The following is a 23,071-nucleotide window of genomic DNA, read 5'->3' as shown; positions in this document are numbered from 1 at the left end:
ACATATAGGGATCGTGAGTTCAAAACTCATCTGAACTCCGAAATTTTAATTTCTATATGCGGTTCGAGTACATACCAGAAGTATCCACAAATGTCAAGAATCATTATACTGGGATGTTCTGCAACTGTATATATACCGTATGCGTTCTGGCCGGAGGCAGTTCGCTCCGCGCTCTTGTATGTGCAAGTGCTGAATAACCCTTCGTTAAGTGAAGTTAGTGTTCGTCATTCATCTATTTACACGTTCTTCTACTTGGCAATATACACGCATATGAGTATAGTTTTTGTTTAGATTTCCGATAATGACATTGTTATAGAACTAGTAGTCGTTCAACACTTAAGAAACATGTCTTCACATCTTACCAGGATGTCATTATGTTTTGCGTAAGAGACTGTCTGCGGTAGACTATGGTTAGGAAGCTATAGGTGAATTTTTGAGCAGGTTTCAGCAGTTCTTAGAACATAATATGAAATAATTACATAAGGTAAACACATGGGCCCTTGTTGCAATTTTTCTTTCAGCGAAAATAAACCATAGTTTACCCCGAAAAAGTTAAATTTCGGCATTCTAGCAACATTTCAGTGAAGCTGACAATGACCAATGGTATTCAGAACGATTTTTCACTTTGCAGTGATTTTGCCCCGATCTGAATCTTCCTGGCAGATTAAAAATGTATGCAGAACAGGAATCGGACCTGAGATCTTTGCCTAGTCCAGCAATGTATGCACGAGAACTTGTGTGAAGTTTGGAGGACAAGTTATCTGCTATTAACGGAAGTAAAGCTGTTATGGGGATCGTGAGTCGTGATTGGATAGCTCAGTCTGTGGAGCCCTAGCTCACGAAAAAGTCCAATATTCGAGCGCCATGTTTAATCTGCGAGGAAGTTTCAAATGAACAGTATTATCTCTCAAGATGCAAAATATTCGCAATTCTTTTATTAAAAAATAAGAAAAGCTCTTTCACTGAAAATACAGCTCATTGTTAAACTGATTCTTTTGCGAAACGCAAAAAGAACTTCAGTTAATTTTTTCGAAAAACTTCTTAAAGGTTTATGGAAACACCCCTCGTTGTAATGTACAGGAGAGTATTCAAAATGAATTTCAATCGAATCTTGTGGCTGTGTAGACTTATAAATATCGTCACGACATGTAAGTAAAGCTGTCTAGGCTGAGGTCTTTCCCACATCCTCTTATCTGAATAGTGAAAATTTCGTTGCAGTGTGATGTCGGAGTCGGTTCTTGCAAAAAGAGCGTACGTTTCTTTGGTCCAGAATTGAACTTTGGAGATGAGTCACACCTTCGTTCCTGTACCCGGTTGTTAAATTAAACACATGTTTCAATTGACGAAATTAGAATGGCAGGTATAGAGGTGAAGACAAGTTGACGTAAGGGATTTATTCATTGGTAAAGTTATCTTGTTTTACGAATAGGTCCTTGGTTAATATTAGTGCTTTTAGACTGGTAGAAAAAGTAGGCTGGCCAGGATGATCCTGACTGAGCCAACCGGCACGAAATATCGACCGGCGTGTGTGATGGATTTGGCATTAACTGCTGCAGGATGTCACATTAATTACACAAACACGCAGGATCTGACGCACGTGGTAGAGGAGGGAGTGGGGAGGGAATGCTGTTAATGTGGTCCCACTACAGGACGGAATGGGACATCTTGACAGAACATTTGTCCAATGTACCAGCCTAGCGACCAGTTTATAACGCAAATGCAAGAACTTCAGTTGTAGTCACTTGTTCATTGGTAAATCTGGACAACCAGAAACCGCTTCATGTATCCAAAAACGCATCCATCAGCATTTCACCTGCTGTTTTTCAGTAATCAGTGTCCTGACAGGTTTGATGCGACTCGCCACGAATTCCTCGACGTGGCCAACGTTTTCCTGCGATTATCACTTGCAACCTATGTCCTCAGTTATCTGCTGTGTATATTTCAAAGTCTATCTTCCTCTATAGTCTTTAGCCTCTATAGCTCCCTGTAGTACAGTGCAAGTTATTCCCTGATGTCTTAACACATGTTCTGTCATCCTGTCCATTCTCCTTATCAGTGTTTTCCCACATATTCTTTTTCTCGCCGATGCTGCGGACAACCTGCTCAGTCGATCTTATTTTCAACAATCTTCTGTAGCACCACATCTCAAATGCTTCGATACTCTTCTGTTTCCGTTTTTCCGCAGTCCTTATTTCACTGCAACAAATTACATTCTCATAAATTTATTTCTCAAAGTAAGGCCTATGTTTGATACTAGTAGACTTGTCTTGGACAGAAATGCCCGTTTTGCCATTGTTAATTGCTTTTTATGTCGTCTTTGCTCCATTCCTCATGGATTATTTTGCTGCCTAGGTAACAGAGTTCCTTAAGTTCATCTAATTCGCCATCACCAACTTTGATGTTATGTTTGTACTGGTTTCTGCTACTTCTCATTACTTTCGTCTGTCTTCGATTTACTCTCAGTACACATCCTGTATTCATTAGATTGTTAATTTCATTCAACACATTTTGTAATTCTTCTTCACTTACACTGAGAATAGCAATGTAATCAACAATACTTAACACAGATATCCTTTAACCTTGAATTTTAACACACTCTTGACGCTCTCTCTTATTTCCGTCATTTCTTCCTCGACCAATAAATTGAACAGCACGGGCGAAAGACTACATCAATGTCTTACACCCGTTTTAATCCGAGCACTTCTTTCCTTGTCTTCCACTCGTATTGCTCCTCCTTGGTTTTTGTACCCCTATAGCTTACCTCTAATTTTCTCGAACATATTGCGCCATTTTATATTGTCGTATCTTTTTTCCAGGTCAATTGGTCCTATGGAAGTGATCTGATTTTTCTTCAGTCATGCTTCATTATCAACCATAACATCAGAACTGCCTCTCTGTTGCCTTTACCTTTCCCAGCGCGAAACTGACCGTCATCTAATACGTTGTTAACTTATTTCCCTGCTATCAATCGTTTAAAAAAATGATTATTTAGCTTGCTTTCAACCAGTTTGATGAACAAAATGTCCCTTTATATCTACAATCATATTACATATATCACACGGGTTTGAATGTGAACTTTGAAGAAATCTTAGACAACTTCATGTACGAGGGGATAGTCATCTTGAAAAAATAAAGTTACATGACTAAGTTTTTGTTTATTTGTAGGTACAGATCTAAAACCCTGCTGGACACTGAAATCCCCTCGTCACAGTACCGCAGCACGCTGCTAGAAGAGACAAATGAAAATGGCGGAGCCCATTCGTAACGTGGCTTATTATTAGAGGATGCAATGACGTACCAATCACACGACTTGCCGAGAGATTGCATTGGCCACAACAGCACGTGAGCTTTAGCACCAACACCGTTTATCTGTAATTCAGTTGCCATGTGAGTGTATACAGAATAACAGACTCCACCTCAATTTATAATCTTTTTCTTAGCGCACTGTAATTGTCTTATACGTATTTTAGTGTGTGGTCTCTTTCCGGCTCGTTACTACTAAATAAAAAGAATTAAAAACGCAATACTGTTTAACGTGATAGGGAAACTCGGAGCGAAACGGGATGGTTATTGTTTGACAATTTTGTAAAATAATTTAACACGGTAAAGCACTTGTTAAAGATACAAAAAAATCAACTTGTACTTTAACCTAACTTACCTTACTTGAAAATCACTTGAATCTGTATGTAATGTATTTTTGACATTTTTTGAGAGAAATGCTTGTTTTTTGGGAAACTATTGCATAAAAGTTGAAATTATTACGAATATTACCTCAGGACTAAGACACAAAGTCATTTAGCGGCCAGTTTAGACTAAGGAATATGGAATCTTCAAAAATGATTAACAACGAGAAAATATTTTAATGACATTCTGACGATGTAAAAGTATTTTTAAAGCTTAATGTAAAGTTACTCTTATTTTATTGAATCCCCTCACTCGACCACCAATTGAATTTTCCGCCTTGTGAGTAGACAATGTAGGATGCCAAGTAGTATATCCTATAACACGTTTCTTTGTCAAATCTGAGTAGTAAGCTATTTCTTTATGCTAGTTGATAAGCTACCAATATGACAATGAGATGTATCACCGTTGGACTAAAAGGTCTGCTGTCTACAGAACTGGATATGCCACCAGCTCGTCTTCTTCCACAGTGAACACATTTCTTAAATTTCCCATCTGTAAGCCGTGCTCTCTCGCAACTAAGAGTTTTCGTGAACTTCGCTGTCTATCCGTGTTTGGATTCCCGCCCTTGTCGCGGTTACGTTATGGTTTTTCTGCCTTCTACGTGTGGCAGCAGTGATGTGTATCGACATTTGCGCCGTGTACCATCTTTGGTTTGGTGCATATAGTTTCCGGCAAGGGGGTCTGGAGGGAGTTGGTCGATTGTTGCGGACGAGGAAAATTATCTCCGCGCGGTGTAGTCGGCTGGGGCTGCTGGCAGCCCCTGCGCAGTGTCGTAGCGTGTGTGGAGCTGTCCGATCGCTTCGAGCTTCGTGGTTCGCCGACCCAGGACGTCAAAGTTGAGTAGTAGTTTCAACTACCCAAGCCACGTCTATTCATGTTCGTGGTCCGCTTCGGTGGTTTGCTGTTGGGGAGGTTTTCCGGTGAGTAACACCGAGTGGTTCTACTGCTGAGATTCAACCGCCATGCGGTGCAATTAACTCTTTTGGTCGACTACGAACTGAGTGCACCAGAGGAATTTTCTGCCTTGTAGCCGTTAGTGTTCTGGTTACCTGTCCTGGGCACTGACGTAAATTCAGGCAGTGTTTTTTTCAAAGAAGTTAACTATTACCGTGTTTCAAATTCAAGTGTACCAGCGGAATTTTCTGCCTAGTGGCCGTCAGTGTTCCTGCCCTGGTCACTAACGTAATTTCAGGCAGCGTCCTTTCCTCACCTGTTGTCGCCGTCCAACATGGTGTGTAATTTTGACAGCTAATACATACTCCATTATGGATTATCACGATTGTAACACTGCCAGTTTGAGTTCTCATATACTGATTGACGGGAAGCAAGTCGTTCTGTCGGTCGGTCCGTGGCTGACCCCTGGTTGGGTTCCGACGGATCAAGTATAGCTGGGTTCACCACCTGTCTCATCTAAGGGAACGAGGGCAGACCGACCTCCCTGGAGGCTTTCTGAGTGCCACCCGTGTTTAATTATCTGTTGTCACCTATTTTAAATTTTAGGTTTATGGTTATTGGTTGTTTTCTTAAAATTTTTCAAAATTAATTTTTAAATTTATCTTTCCGGCTTAAACACTGCGGCCTTCTGCCTTTAAATATTATGGTAATATATTTTAAAAATTTTGAAGTTTAATCGTGTTGCTTCTTTATTTTATTGCTATTTTAAGGTTTCTTGTTGTTAAACATGCTGGCCTTCTGCCTTTAAGATTCTATGGTAATATATTCTGAAGTTTTGAAATTTAATTGTGGCCCTCAGCCATTTGTGTTGCACCTTACATATGTTGCCTTTTTGGCTTTTAAATTATTTTATTGCTATCTTAATTGAATTTTTGATTTTTTAAGATTTCTTCTTCGCCTTCTGCCTTTATAGGCCTATGGTAATATATATTAAAATTTTGGAATTTCATCTGGCCCTCAGCCATTTGTATTGGACCTTGCGTATGTTGTTTTTGAATTATTTTATTGTTATCGTAATTGGATTTTTGTCTTGTTACGACTTCTTGTTGGAGGCCATCAGCCGTGAAAGAGTTGCATTCGGTTAAGATTCGGCTATGTGCCGCTTTGGTTGTAAAGGTTATTAAATTACAATAAATGACAATTAGAAGCAGAAACTGACCTCAACCCTTGGCCTTTTCCACAGTCCTATTACCTGTTCTGCCCAGCGGGTTAAGCGGGTGACTCAATCTTATTTGACAATTCAGTAGTTGGGATTATTCTCAGCTCTACGGACGTATCTTTTCAAATTTGATTTGGATACGCTGAACTCCGTAGCTGTTTTTAAAACTCCCACTTCGAAATATAAATTGGCTACCATTGCCATTGATTTAATATTGCATTTCCGTCTATTAGTCTTTATAACGTAATGTCGTACCATTTGGAAAACCTAAAGGAAAAAAGAAATGCATAATTTAAAAAAAACTAGTTGCATCTAAAAGCGACGGGACATAATCGAACACTAACCAATTCTGCCCCTACTGTTCCACTCCAAGAGCACACTTAAAACTTCAGATTAACAACTTTTGCGGAGCTTAATAACTGACGGATTTAGGCGTTGTATACAACTAATATATAGTGATCGGCATGTACCTTAAGATTATATGTCATTTAAGGGCGTACAGTTAGATATTAACTGTTTACAAGTTGAAATTCACCAAAAGTTACAGAAACACAGCTGGAGACGACAGCGCTTCACAAGTACTAATACAAACCAAATCAAAATAGCTGTCGCAGCTTCCCTTCCATTCGGAGACATGGTTGCTGCAATAGGTTGCATCACTGTCCAGTTTAGTTCCCCTACCATTAGATGGAAAACCTACTGAAGTACGAAATGGAGCTGTCTGCTAATTTTACACAAGCTGAGAATAGCGATCACTGTTATGAAAGACGAGTTAGGGCATATCTAATGAAGTCCAGCAAAACAGAAAGAACGTTGTTAATAAACAAAGCCGTGTTTGCACATCGAAATTTCAGGGATACTTTTAAATGTTTCGATGTCGATGACTCACGTATTTCAATTTATCTGGTACCCGACAAAAGTTACGGTAGGTTAAAATCTCAGTGGTCAGTGAATGGAAACGTGGATGGGGCAATCAAATGCCGCTAACCGGTCGGCCAGCCAGCGGCGGAGTAATCCCGGGGCTAGCTAGGGGAATCCATCCAGTGACCGCTGCTTGATTGGCCATCTGGAGGGATGTCGCCGTGGATTAGCACGGCTTGACGGCATCCGGGGGCTTTTGGACAGCTGCCGACAGTTTGATAGCGTCGTATTTTCGCAGCGTTCGACAGGTGCAACAACCATATTACGTCAGCAAATTAACTGGTAATGAAAATGCTTTACATTGTTTTTGGGCTTGACACAATTATCTGTTTCATGTGTTGCATAAGTTTGTATCCCGAACGCAATAAGATTCGAACATTAAAGGGAGTTGGAACACCCTATCCCGAACGATATTAAATTTAGTGACTTGGCTCCCCTATATTTCAGGAACCACTGTAGCCATTGATATGAAACTTCTACAGGACATTAAATGTTATGTTCTGAGTCTACTGAACAACAATAATATCATTTCAGCCATTGCTTTCGAAAATACAATTTTTTTAATTACACAGTTAAAATTTTGTGTTCTTTGTATGTTACCCTAAATAATTTTAATTATACATAACACTGTGTTATTCTTTTAGTTCAGTAGACTCAGGATATGTATGTTATTACTCTCTGAAAATTTGAATACTCTACTCGAGGTGGTTTCTGATATGTAGGGAAAAATGCAACAGAAAAAAATATAATTTTCAGGAACGGCTTCTAAAGTTTCAAAAGACTGTAATTCAATATACACTCCTGGAAATTGAAATAAGAACACCGTGAATTCATTGTCCCAGGAAGGGGAAACTTTATTGACACATTCCTGGGGTCAGATACATCACATGATCACACTGACAGAACCACAGGCACATAGGCACAGGCAACAGAGCATGCACAATGTCGGCACTAGTACAGTGTATATCCACCTTTCGCAGCAATGCAGGCTGCTATTCTCCCATGGAGACGATCGTAGAGATGCTGGATGTAGTCCTGTGGAACGGCTTGCCATGCCATTTCCACCCGGCGCCTCAGTTGGACCAGCGTTCGTGCTGGACGTGCAGACCGCGTGAGACGACGCTTCATCCAGTCCCAAACATGCTCAATGGGGGACAGATCCGGAGATCTTGCTGGCCAGGGTAGTTGACTTACACCTTCTAGAGCACGTTGGGTGGCACGGGATACATGCGGACGTGCATTGTCCTGTTGGAACAGCAAGTTCCCTTGCCGGTCTAGGAATGGTAGAACGATGGGTTCGATGACGGTTTGGATGTACCGTGCACTATTCAGTGTCCCCTCGACGATCACCAGTGGTGTACGGCCAGTGTAGGAGATCGCTCCCCACACAATGATGCCGGGTGTTGGCCCTGTGTGCCTCGGTCGTATGCAGTCCTGATTGTGGCGCTCACCTGCACGGCGCCAAACACGCATACGACCCTCATTGGCACCAAGGCAGAAGCGACTCTCATCGCTGAAGACGACACGTCTCCATTCGTCCCTCCATTCACGCCTGTCGCGACACCACTGGAGGCGGGCTGCACGATGTTGGGGCGTGAGCGGAAGACGGCCTAACGGTGTGCGGGACCGTAGCCCAGCTTCATGGAGACGGTTGCGAATGGTCCTCGCCGATACCCCAGGAGCAACGGTGTCCCTAATTTGCTGGGATGTGGCGGTGCGGTCCCCTACGCACTGCGTAGGATCCTACGGTCTTGGCGTGCATCCATGCGTCGCTGCGGTCCGGTCCCAGGTCGACGTGCACGTGCACTTTCCGCCGACCACTGGCGACAACATCGATGTACTGTGGAGACCTCACGCCCCACGTGTTGAGCAATTCGGCGGTACGTCCACCCGGCCTCCCGCATGCCCACTATACGCCCTCGCTCAAAGTCCGTCACCTGCACATACGGTTCACGTCCACGCTGTCGCGGCATGCTACCAGTGTTAAAGACTGCGATGGAGCTCCGTATGCCACGGCAAACTGGCTGACACTGACGGCGGCGGTGCACAAATGCTGCGCAGCTAGCGCCATTCGACGGCCAACACCGCGGTTCCTGGTGTGTCCGCTGTGCCGTGCGTGTGATCATTGCCTGTACAGCCCTCTCGCAGTGTCCGGAGCAAGTATGGTGGGTCTGACACACCGGTGTCAATGTGTTCTTTTTTCCATTTCCAGGAGTGTATGATTAATTTTTTATTTTTAGTCATTCAGACGCACCCTGCACCATACTGTATATCATTCTCTTGATTTTTCCTAGTTTTTTCTTCTTTTTTTCTCTTTTCTTTAGTTTCTTCATTCCTAGAAATACATTTTTTGGTAAGCGAGTCCATATAAAACGACTCATTGGGATTTTGAGTCTGACCATGCAGACATTTTTCCAGAAATTCAGGATTTCCCAGGTCTCTGTAAATAGGTTTTATGACATCCATGACTGCTGCTGGGATGAAATGTTTATGACTGTATGAGCTGTTTGAGTACTGGGCTTTGAGGTGTTTGCACCATGAATCGGGTCCAGGAGGGCAAAGGTCGTGTACTAGTTTTTCATCAGTTGACAGTCTGTGAAACAAGGTAGCCCGTACTGCATGCTTCATTTTCAACAAATCCTCAGTATTATTTCTAATGGCCATCCCATAATACTGCAGTACTTCATCAATCATTTTGTCTGTCAGCGTGCCTCTTATGGTTTTACCATCAGAAAGTTTCTTCAATGCACAACCTTGTAAATAAAAAATTACCGATTTTATTAGATCTTGAACCAATGCACGTAAAAATTTTAACGTTGCCAACTGGTGTAGATTATATTTAAAAATTTCCGTTGTAACTCCCCTTAACTGCGACATCTGTATTGAATAACTAACAGCTGATATTGAATACTTTGTATTCATCGTTCAACTTTTTTATTAGATTTCGATATACATAATGGGTTTCGGAATCACTGTGGTCATACGTACGGGATGTCCAGTAAAGGAGTCCCTGATTTCATAATTAAATATCTCGTAAACTAAGATCAATAGGCAACTGCAAAAAAAGGTATGTTTATTATGAAAGCTGTAAGAGTTTTATACAAAAGTTATGCAGATGTTCGACATAGTTCGAAAAGCTACTAATAGATGACGCTGTACGCTGTGCAGGTCGCTGGGTGTAGTATCAGCGTAAGTAATTAAACTTGTCCTCTGCAAGCAGTCTCTGCAATCACATCAGTCTTTTCGGAATGTCCACTACTCGCAGTACGGACATGGAGCAAACGAACAATGCAATTTGTCACCACATCCTGCAGTACCTCAACGGAAATGCCTTAGATGCGTCCTTCAATGTGCCAGACAGAAAGTAGTCACAAGCAGAGAGATCTTGTAATGTGGAGGTCATCCCATCCCTGCGTCAGTAAATTTGCACTAATCCAACACAACGACTCTCTTCTTGACGTATTTATAAAGAAAGCAAAACTCTGATGCGATGTGGTCCAGCCCCATCTTGCAAGAGGCACTCGGTGTCTGATCGATTCGCCATCCTGTATGGCTACAAAATTGAATCCTAATATTCACAACTGATCATTTCTCGCATGAAAAAAAGGCCAATAATGCTTATACCGTATAGCGCAGCCCTAACAGTAATTTTGAGAGAATACAATGGTTGTGCTTCACACATGTGGTGACCCTCGAAATTAAAAAAAAAAAAAACGCAAGTTTTGTTTATTCACGACTCCAGTCAGATGGAAGTGTGCTGCATCTATGAACCATATGCAACCATATGCGGCCTTCTGTGGCACAGCTGGATTTTGAATGGAAACATTTGTTGACTCTACCGCAGTATTTTTTGCGTTTTGGAGCGCTTCAGATGAGTCTCTGCTACAATTCTTCGGTTTCTTAGATATTGCTGAACAATTCCAGAAACCATGGCGACATTGGCAGGAGTAATTACAGTTTGCCTGGGTCCCACATTCCCCGCTAAATCATCAGCCGCGCTGCCGGGCGTTGAACTTTGACGAAGAGGTTGCGATTGGTTCCCGGATGAGTACCTTTAGGAACATTAAATCGTGTTCGAAAACTGCATGTTGTTGGCGTAGGACTGTGCTCTAACCTGTCGTATTCCAATACCAGATAATCACGTTGTTTATAGGATTACATAATTTCAACCTCGTCTTTTGAAATTCTAAGTTTCACGTTTTAACTGTGGAAATGATCGCTCTGAACTGCGGCACACTGTTTACAGGCACTACATATTGCGATTACATGGCTTTCTGTTAGAAATTTTTCCAGTTGTTTTGAAACTTCTGCATAAAATTCTTACAGCTCTCACAATAAACATACGCGTTTCTTGCATTCGTCTATTGATCTTAGTTTTAGTGACATTTAATTTTGAATTTAAGGACTGTTTCTCTGAAAATAAATGAATTGGATGAAGGGATGAAAATGAGATACATGTCACTGTGACTTTTCAGGACAGACACACAGTACCCCGTCATATGCTGCACTTCACTGTGTATACGTAAAAGTCGAACTGAGTTAAAGAATCTATTGAGGCAAACTTTATTATTAATTAATACAATGACCATTTTTATGTAACGATAGAAATAATACAAATTAAATTCCTGCTTAATTCAATAATAATCGTTATTTTTGAAATTTTTGTTTTATCAAATACATGATTGTCTAGATAGCGAAAGGCGAGGCGAATACTGAAACTGAGGAAAAAATTAGTGCTCAAGACTGAGCTCTTAATACAGAGTGTTAGGTAATTCCCGTTAAAAACTTCAAGGACTTGTTGAGGGCAGTGAGTACATAATATATTGAATAGCAACCCATGTCCGGGAACGTCATCCAACGAAGCAACAGAGCGTCAAAGGTATAGGTGCCAGCGCCTGTATATATATCTGTATACAGGGTGATTCCTTGATGATGTTATAAAGTTTCTAGGATGGAGAAGGGTGGTTGTTGTTGTGGTCTTCAGTCCTGAGACTTGTCTGATGCAACTCTCCATGCTACTCTATCCTGTGCTAGCTTCTTCATCTCCCACTACCTACTGCAACCTACATCCTTCTGAATCTGCTTAGTGTATTCATCTCTTGGTCTCCCTCTACGATTTTTACCCTCCACGCTGCCCTCCAATACTAAATTGGTGATCCCTTGATGCGCCAGAATATGTTCTACCAACCGATCTCTTATTCTAGTCAAGTTGTGCCACAAACTCCTCTTTTCCCCAACTCTATTCAATGTCTCATCATTAATTATGTGATCTACCCATCTAATTTTCGGCATTCTTCTGTAGCACTACATTTTGAAAGCTTCTATTCTCTTTTTGTCTAAACTATTTATCGTCCACGTTTCACTTCCATACATGGCTACACTGCATACAAATACTTTCAGAAAATACTTCCTGACACTTAAATCTATACTCGATGTTAACAAATTTCTCTCCTTCAGAAACGCTTTCCTTGCCATTTGCCATTCATTTCCAGTCTACATTTTATATCCTCTCTACTTCGACTATCATCAGTTATTTTGCTCCCCAAATAACAAAATTCCTTTACTACTTTTAGCGTCTCATTTCCTAATCTAATACCCTCTGCATCACCCGATTTAATTCGACTACATTCCTTTATCCTCGTTTTGCTTTTGTTGATGGAGAAGGGTAAATATATCGATTTGAGGTAAGAGTCTCTGCGCCGGAAAAGAACGAGTCGAAAGTTACAAGCAAAAACCGTTCTGATACCTCTGACGGTGCAACACATGTACTGGTACTGTTGTTAAAATTGTAGTCATATATCAGAGGTGGTAGTACGAACCAGAACAAGAAAAAAATGTCCAATAATCATTGGCTCTGGAATGCATACCTGACGAGCCACATGAAAAATTATGACTTCCAGAATTCGTATTTGCATGCATGAATGAAAGTCATCCAAGTTAAATGTAGATACACGAAGAAGGGTGATGGAAGTAGAAGATTTTGTAGTGTGGTGAATATGGTTTTGAAAGATTCTATTGAAGTGGTAGTTGGTAAAGTAGCATTTCTAAACAAACATGGACTTCTAAAAGCGAGGGAAAGGGTTGAGATTATGTTTAAAAAACTAGCTCTAGATCAGAACACTCCCCCCTTGGCCCAGCCAGGCCTTCATGGAACTAGAAGTAATAGTTTTAGTGACGATCAGATCAAGTATGTGACTGATCACATTAACAAAATTGCGAAATACTCAAGTCATTACATCCGGAACATGCTATATGTTGGACATGAACACTGAATTAGAAGTATCTATGATCATTAAGTCAATAATTTCTGCAAAGGAAATGCACTAAAGCCAGTTTCCTTCGACAAATACAGAAAACTCTTCAGAAGACTGACTGTATATTTGATGAATCCTAACAGTGACAGGTGTAAAACATGTGACACACTTTCCTTGAAAATGAAGGACTGGCAATTAAAAATGGATACCAAGGAACTCCATGTGTTAGAAGTTCAACAGGAGCTACCCCATCGAAGAGCGCAGGCTGAATTTATAAAAACAAACGAAAATAAAGATTTTTCCAAAGATGAAGAAGATACTTACATGTTCACATTCGACCTTCTCAAGTACTGCCTCTTCATAAACTGAGTACTGGCACAGCTTTTTATTCCAGGAAATTGTGGTGCTACAATTTCAGTGTACTTGACTGCAAGTCTGGACTAGGTCACTTTTGTATTTGGAATGAGACCACAGCTGGCCGTGGGTAAGAGGAGATCATAAGCCATTTAAAGAAGCATATCGAGAAATTTAATGTGAGAGGAAAGAAACTTGTTTTGATAAATGATAACTGTGGCGGCCAAATCAAAAATTGGCCTGCGTTAGCTTTTTTATCATATCTCATTTCTTCTGATCGCTTTGAACATTAGCACACCATTTCCTTACTTCATACCATACAGTGCTTCTTTCAGACAAAGGTTTTGGCCATATAGAAAGCTATGAAAGATGGCATGCGTAGGTTGTGTACATTCCACAACAATGAGTGGAAATTATAGAATAATCGCCTCAAAGAAAGAAGTTCATTGTAATGAGCATGATGCAAAAGGATTTCGTAAGTCTGGAAACCTCAGGAAATACCTTACCATCACAACAAAGACTGACCAAAAGGAACCAATTTAATTCAAAGATGCAGTTACCATCTCATATTCATTGGATGACCCAATGAAATTAAACATTAAATGCCAATGCAATGGCCTGGATGAAACATATATCTTTGTTCAAGAGGTCAAGTTGGATCACCAGCAAAGGCAGAACAATGGACGAAGATGAATAGGTCTGTTAAAAATGAATCCCATCTTCCTTGAAAATTATTACAGTTAAGTGAAGACAAGTCACAGACCAGAAAGAGGGCTAGACGAAGAGGACTGTTCCGCAATGATAACTGAACACACACAAATAAATTCCTATGAACTTCAGTACCACTGTTCATTATATTTTTCCTACCTCTCAATGTAAAAGGGTGTGAAAAATGTCAGAATGTGTTATGGAACTCAAATTCATGAAATTGTATTAGACTAAATTGATTTATGAGTATTAATTAAGGTTCATATTTGGTATCAGTGAGTTCTTATAACAGAAAAATACACACACTCTTAAATATTCAGTATATCTTTTATATCAGTAATAAGTTATTGTCATAAGTATATCGTTTGTGTTATGGTATAATGTTTTCAACAGATGTTACTTAACACTTATTCCTTAAGAGTTATATGATGGTAAACATGCAGTCATTTGCCTGTTATTGAGATTATTTTCATATGTGTGTCTGTTTGTATGAAACAATTTTGTTTTCAGTTGATGTTTACTGAACAATGAACAAATGAATCCATATTGTTAGGTACAACTTTTTATGTCGAGAAGATTATTTCTATAAGTTTATTTCAGTAACACAGTTAGGTGTTAGACAGTGTGACACAGTACAGTTTTCTCAGGAGTTAAATAATAAATATTAATGACGCTTCATACAGAAAGAATAGAATTATTAATATCAAAAAACATGATAACCAACACTTCAGATGAATTTTCCTATGAAAAACATGGTAAACCACATAAAACTGTTAGAAAATACTAAAAGAAATCATTGTGATTTGATAAAATGCTTCTATACATTAAATTATGATATCTCTGCATTTTCCAGCTTACATGAAGCTTGGTTTGTGTGGATTACCATGTTACTGCCCCCAGCTCTCCCTTTTATCCCATTGACATGTGGGTGCAATTACTCACGTTGTAGACGAATCATAATGCATAAATGACATTGTAACAGAGGTGCAATTTTATTTGCTGTACTAAATAACTGCAATGTACTCTTTACTACATGTACAAGCTTTTAATTTAATAATTATGTTTCAGGAATTGTTCTCACTGCTGCTGGACAGGAATATACAACTAAATATATACGAACGAAATAATAATGCTGAATGAAGTATCCTTTTATGAACTATATGAAGTATGCGCTATAGTTTAAATTAATATAGTATGATGACTTACCTGTTGCTCTCGTTTACTGTTCTTTAATTGATGTCATAAGTAACGAGCTGCGTATGCCTCTTAGGCGGTACCTGAAAAAAGTCAGAAATATTTATACTTTGTGCATTGTTAATGTAAATAGAAACTGGGATCATTTAAATTAGGGAAGTAAATACAAAAAATCAGTCAAAAATCTCAGCATTATATAGCAAAGAAAGCAGGTGTTGACAGATGTGAAAATTACCGAACAATCAGTTTAATAAGCCACAGCTGCAAAGTACTAACACGAATTCTTTACAGACGAATGGAAAAACTAGTACAAGCCGACCTCGGGGAAGATCAGTTTGGATTCCGTAGAAATACTGGAACACGTGAGGCAATACTGACCTTACGACTTATCTTAGAAGAAAGATTAAGGAAAGGCAAACCTACGTTTCTAGCATTTGTAGACTTAGAGAAAGCTTTTGACAATGTTGACTGGAATACTCTCTTTCAAATTCTAAAGGTGGCAGGGGTAAAATACAGGGAGCGAAAGGCTATTTACAACTTGTACAGAAACCAGATGGCAGTTATAAGAGTTGAGGGACATGAAAGGGAAGCAGTGGTTGGGAAGGGAGTAAGACAGGGTTGCAACCTCTCCCCGATGTTATTCAATCTCTATATTGAGCAAGCAGTAAAGGAAACAAAAGAAAAATTTGGAGTAGGTATTAAAATCCATGGAGAAGAAATAAAAACTTTGAGGTTCGCCGATGACATTGTAATTCTGTCAGAGACAGCAAAGGACTTGGAAGAGCAGTTGAACGGAATGGATGGTGTCTTGAAAGGAGGATATAAGACGAACATCAACAAAAGCAAAACGAGGATAATGGAATGTAGTCGAGTGAAGTCGGGTGATGCTGAGGGAATTAGATTAGGAAATGAGACACTTAAAGTAGTAAAGGAGTTTTGCTATTTGGGGAGCAAAATAACTGATGATGGACGAAGTAGAGAGGATATAAAATGTAGACTGGCAATGGCAAGGAAAGCGTTTCTGAAGAAGAGAAATTTGTTAACATCGAGTATAGATTTAAGTGTCAGGAAGTTATTTCTGAAAGTATTTGTATGAAGTGTAGCCATGTATGGAAGTGAAACATGGACTGTAAATAGTTTGGACAAGAAGAGAATAGAAGCTTTTGAAATGTGGTGCTACAGAAGAATGCTGAAGATTAGATGGGTAGATCACATAACTAATGAGGAAGTATTGAATAGGATTGGGGAGAAGAGAAGTTTGTGGCACAACTTGACCAGAAGAAGGGATCGGTTGGTAGGACATGTTCTGAGGCATCAAGGGATCAAGGGATCACCAATTTAGTATTGGAGGGCAGCGTGGAGGGTAAAAATCATAGGGGGAGACCAAGAGATGAATACACTAAGCAGATTCAGAAGGATGTAGGTTGCAGTAGGTATTGGGAGATGAAGAAGCTTGCACAGGATAGAGTAGCATGGAGAGCTGCATCAAACCAGTCTCAGGACTGAAGACCACAACAACAACAACATTGAAGCTGGCCTGAACAAACTGTTATAGCATGCAAAAGAATTCTGTTTTGCTTACAGGCAACGCAAAACTTTACCAAAATATTTCCACTTCGTGTCAAATAGTCCAGTCTTCAGTCCTGCCGAATCTTACGGTTAGTGATATAGTTCCACATAGTGAAAATACCAGACCACTTCAGCTGGCTCTGAATGCTTGTGTCCTGTGTACCTTCCCGTTGTCTGATCACGTCAGCCCTTTCTGAGTTAGAGTGAAAGCGATCGGATAGGTGACGTGATGTTCGCACGCTCTGCCTTATTTTTCGGTTTCTCAGTCACTTTGTGAGAAAACTGTCATGACAACTTACGCAATATTTGAACTTTTAAGTAGCTCGCCGGCCCTTGTCGTTTGATTCGAGGCATTATCGCCGGAGCTGGTGACTATCGCAAGCTCCGAAATAAGGAGGCAGTCAGAATGTGACCAATCTGAAGAAATAGACAGTACGTAAAATGACGCTAAAATGACCCCGAATTCGTCTCTGCTTTGCGTATACGGTTTCCTTATTTCACTAAGTGGGCAAAGGCCATGATTTTTAAGGTATAATCAGCTTACTTCTTCCTATTTCACCAGTATCGTATTTCTCTGCTTTTTGTGTTGTTACATCCTCTTTAGATAGGACACACAGCTTTTTTGTATTTCCTCCCGTTTGTACAAGGCAATTTATTTCACGATAATCACTACAATTTTACATTTTTTTTATTAGTATAACTTACAGCTAACTTAAAACATTTTTATAGGCTGATTTCAGTTGCAAAAATGCGGATTTTATTGTAGAACATCATTCAATATTTACGCTTTTCGCCTATCGTTTCATGAAGTTTCGATGTGGCAGCACTGTATTTTACCGTCGAAATGGCATCAGAGGTGCACTACAGACAGAGAGATATCAATTAATTTCTTTTGGGGGAAAACAAGCGCATCTCAGATATCCATAGGCCATTGCAGAATGTCTACAGTGACCTGGCAGTGAACAAAAGCACGGTGAGTGGCTGGGCGAGGCATCTGTCATCGTCGCATCATGGTCTCACAAACGTGTCTGATCAACCGTGTGCCGGCAGGCCATACGCAGCTGTTGCTCCTGCAGTGTTGAGACAGTCGGTCACTCTCATTCGAGGTGATCGACGGATCACAATCAAACATCTCCATGCTTAAAGGGACGTCTCAGTTGGAACTGCTGACACGCTCGACGGCCAATTAGCGTACTCACAGGTGTTTACGCGCTGGATTCCTCGCCACATAACAGAAGACCATAAAGAGCGAAGAAGGACGATCTGTGCGGAACTGCTTACACGTTACGAGGCTGATCGTGACAGTATTTTGTCGAACATCGACACAGGCGATGAACCTTGGGTTCATCACTTCGTAAATAAAACGGCTGGGGCCACACCACCTCTCCTCCGAAGGAAAAATTCAAACCCGCACCCTCAGCGTGCAGAGTAATGGCGATGGTCTTCAGGGACTCTGAATAGGTTGCTCTGTTTGATGTCCTCCTTCACTGTGCAACGAACGGGCTCTGAAGTATATTATGCTACCGTCAGAAAAATGAAGAAACGACTTTAACGTGTTCGTCGCCACAAAAATGCACACGAATTTCTCCTGCATGAGAACGCATGGCATCACATAGGTCTGCGCACCCGAGAGGAGTTCACAAATCTTCATTGTACTCTTGTCCCTCACCCATGTTACAGCCCGAACCTAGCATCCCCCGACTTCTGTCTGCTTCGCCCAATGAACGATGCCCTCTACAGGATGCAGTACGTGGGTGATGTGGAGGTTATTGATGCAGACAGACGGTGGCTCCGACGTCGACCAATAGAGTGGTACTATGCGGGAAATATACGATTTCGTAGGTCCCTCAGCAAGGAGCCGTAAGTGCGTCTCATTGAACGGACATTGTTCTGAAAAATAGAGGTTGATAGCTAAAAGAGTGGGGAATAATATGGTGATTGAAATCCTGAATAAAATCAACATGCTTCCATAAGAAAAATGTGTTGCTTCGCTTATTAAACGCCCCTCGTACTATTTTTACCATTGTGAAATCTCTTTACCACAAGCTGAATGTCGCGCCATATAGGATCATCAAGTGCCACATTTTTACGAGAAGATATGTCATAGGGAGGGATGCTTCGAAAGACACTTTATGGTTGTCATTTTCAAGTGGAGGATAAACACTACATTTGTGTCAACAGCTTGTTGGTACATTAGTGCAACGATCTGGTTTAAACAGATTCTGACGACACGCCTTATTTACTGCACTGTTGCTAATGTCTTCGATATCGACGTAACTGTGTACCCCTGTTACTCTCTACAAGTGGGTTCAGCATGATAAATAAAAGGATTATTAATTAACAAATTTTCGAAAAGTTCTGAAGATTCAAAGCAACAGACTAAGGTCAATGACTCCGTGAAATTCAGTATGTTCTCTAGTTATCCGTACTGAACAACTATTCTTTCAGGAGGAACAGCCGCTCTATTTAGCCGGCAAAAAGCAAACAGCATTCGTTTCTGTTATGTCTTTCACCATGGACACTGAACGAAAGGAAACAAACGATCTCTTGCGCTGAACGGAGATGTGCTACATCGCAGGAGTTCGTCTTGATCTGTGAAGCCGTTTAGCACCGTGAGCTGTGTTGACGAGTGGAAGACTCAGGGTCTCACATTAAACATTTATGCTGCTACCAGCTGCCGCTTCTCTGGAAGTGTCAACATTTTTTTTTGCATCTTTGGCATTCAGTGTTTGCAGACACTTTCATCGGCCCTTAACCTTCCACACTGTTTAAACATTCCAGAGGATAATTTCCACGCCAGTGTATTTTTACAGCAATAAACACGGAGAATTAAATGCGTCCTTTAAGCGGTGGGGATATAAAGTGAGAAGTCATGCCTCCACATTTCATATATGAAAATTTCAAGTCTGTAATTGTGGTTTACTATGTTGTTGCCTGCGTTACATTACAATACAGGTGCAGTGTAGTAACACACAAATAATCTACAATATTTATAATAACCAAGTATGGAAGTTAAAATAAGGAATGTTCGTAATAAGATGGCTGTTTTATTGTTGAGTTACTATTGTTTAGCTTGTTTGTCCATGCAGAAACGAATGTAGTGGAGGTAAATTTCGTAACACGAAATAAAGTGTAAAGGGGCAGAGGCAAATGTTAGGTTACGTATCTGTCTAGCGGAAATTAGTTTTTCATACGTCCCGCAAATAATTTGCATGGTTTTCATCGAAATGATATGAAACGAGTCAGTTTACGTTTTACGGACATATACATGAATACCAGTTTTAGATAAAACGTTTCCAATAGAATATGCTTACTTGACCAGAAGAACCGATTTTGAGCAATATTTTAAAGTTGGCTTGATTCTATGCCGATATTATACATTGTTGGATAAACTATCAAAGATGTTTATGCTTGTATAATGATATCTTCTCTCAAGCAATAATAGCTTGAGAAACGAAAGCAATTTCGTTCCTAGTGCTAGAGCTGTGAACACAATTATTCCTCTCAAGTTATTTGTAGCGAATTTCATTAGCGAACACACGCGCATTGTAAAGGAGCAGAGGAAATGCCTAACTCTTTTAAAATAAGCCTACACGATAAAGGAGAATGAACAGAGCATATATTATTCTCACTTTTTGCTTTTGGGCAATCGATACTTTCTTTCTAAGTGTTGAGTTACTCCAGAAAACTATGATATAAGATATCAATGAGTGGAAATATGCAAAATAAAACGAAATATGACTTTTTTGTTCTCAGAATCAGCAAATCCAAGAAGAGCCAATTATCCTGAACTTTGTTGCTTGAGCCGCTCGGCAACGTATATCTTCCACGTCAATTTTCCGTCAACAACTATACTAAAAAGTGGACCACTCTGTTCGTTTCTTGATTCCTGTCAATGTTCTGTATTAGTTGCTGGCTGTTTTCTGTTTGTTTATGGAACTGAGTATACTGTTTCCGACTCTTTCAAGCTTGAGAGTGTCGGTTTTCAAAGAACTACATGACTATGCTTTCAGAACATCATTAACAATTTCTTCTATTGCTTCGTCTCTAATATTATTAACATTTGTGTCATCTGCAGAAAATGCGTTCTCTGCTGGATTTATGTCAGCTAGAAGATCAAACACACATTTCGGGAGCAGGAGTGAAACCAAAATTCCTCTCCAGACACTAAAATGTAGGAGTCACTTATGAGTACTGTTAAATGGTTTCGACAGAATATGTATCTCGCTATTTCGTATAATGTTAAGGAAGTGATAATATGTAACATTTGGTTCTATATGAAGTGAAATTGTATATTAAATCAGAATCAGAGATGCATTTGAAGTAGGCAGCCTCTGGCAAAGAAAACTATCGAAAAAATAACTCGGATTGTGAAGTATTTACATAAAATTGACGGGTATTTTTCTGGAATTGTGTGAAGTGTCGGTTGGGCTTTTTAGCATACCTATAAGGCATTACAGATCGTATCCCCGGTGGCCTTCAGGGGTTGGAAGCTTCCCACAAGATTAAAAGGAAACAAGGTCTAACAACAGATAAAGTATTATTAAGTGAAATTTAGTAGGGGTGGCCCAGTGAAGCGTGAAAACATTGGAAGCAGACTTCACGCAGGCATTTTAATGAATAAATTACCGAAGAAAACTAATGGTTGCTTTAACAATTTAGTTTATTGCTGTAAACATCATAAATGATTTAAACATTGAATCAAGAGTACAAACATTTAGCAATTGGACAAGTGATTAAAAATATGAGCTTTAGCCTTCACATAGATGAGTGGACACATTAAAGGACGTTGTAAAACTGCTAATGATTGAGGGAGAGGTCAGTAATTTAAAGGAACTTTCTGAAACAGCGTGACTGAACACCGTATGATCACCTTAGTGTATGTTGGAAGCAACTAGTTGGCTTCGAAAATCAGATATGCAAAATGAAACCCTGATGCAGCTTAAGTGACTCCTCACTCATTTCCCCGAGGTAGTTGAAATGATGACACTTGTTTACCACTCTTAAGTTGTGCGAGTGTAGAAGATGGCTCCAGTAGCGGCAGCAAACTAAGTTTAACTTGGCCTAAATCAGAGGCACCTCCCTCTACGGTTCTAAGACCTAGCGTGCTGCACCAAGCAAGTCTTCTCGACAGTGTCTATGAATTAACTCTGTTCTAACTTTACTCAACGAAACTTAACTAGTCCTTCCAGCGTTGGAGCCTTGTCAGCCAATTGCAGCAGACCTTGCAAGTTCCGAACAATGATAATTTCCTAATGATATTTTCTTTCTGTCGTTAAAACTACAAGAAAATGCGTGTTTTATGTCAGCAGACGGGTTCCGCTTTATTGAGCTAAAGCATCATCAGTGGTAGCGATTTCCGATTGGTTTCTCGACTACATCGAGAGATGCCGTCTGATAGCACATGTTTGGTGTCAAAGATGTGCTGGAAGACGGCATCTCCCGATGTAGTCGAGAAACCAATCGGAAATCACCACCATTGACGATGCTTAAACTCAATAAAGTGAAACACTTCTGCAGAAAAAAAAAGAAAAAAAAAAGCATTTCCTTGTAACTGCAACGACGGAACGAAAATACCCTCAGAAATTGTAAAGCAACTATGGACAATATGGCCACACAAATGAAGAAATTAATGATAATTTAATAAAGAAGTTTAACAATTTCCTACACTTGTAGATTTTGTTGTGGTTAACCAGTAAGATGTATTAGTCCTGTGGCGCGGGAAGAGGCAGAAAATCTCTCCCGCTACACGGAAAATTTTCAGTTGTGGCCAACCAAATGGTGTACATGTAGGCACGTATGGAAACTCGCTGCTCCTATCGAAATAATTTTTATGAGCCAAGCAGGAAACCCCATACTAGAATTCGAACAAAGATTCCAGCAGGTCACACGTGGGCTTAACGACTGCTCTCATGCTTCATAGCCTCGCTTTTCTCTTTTCTTTCAGATTATTAAGTTAGCTGAAAGGAATTCCTTGCACTTCGCACACAATGCAGTTTTATGGGACACTGTCCGGCCTTCTCAACACTCATGCTGGGCTGGGATGGCAGACTGCTCTCCACCGCTCTCTGTCTGTGTCGAGAATGGCTTTCACCGGAGGACAACTGCACCTCGATCCTGTTCACGTAAGAGAAAACTTCCCCTTAGTAAAACAGCTATTGGCCCCAAGGCTGCCAAAATAACAAGACTCTCTCACTGTACCTAGAGGAAAGTAGTGTAGAAATATTTAGAAATCCAATCATAGGCCTGTAGTTTTCAAGCAAGATCTGTGATT

Source organism: Schistocerca piceifrons, chromosome 2 (assembly GCF_021461385.2).
Source record: "Schistocerca piceifrons isolate TAMUIC-IGC-003096 chromosome 2, iqSchPice1.1, whole genome shotgun sequence".
NCBI lineage: Eukaryota > Metazoa > Arthropoda > Insecta > Orthoptera > Acrididae > Schistocerca > Schistocerca piceifrons.
Note: the sequence above shows the minus strand (reverse complement) of the source record.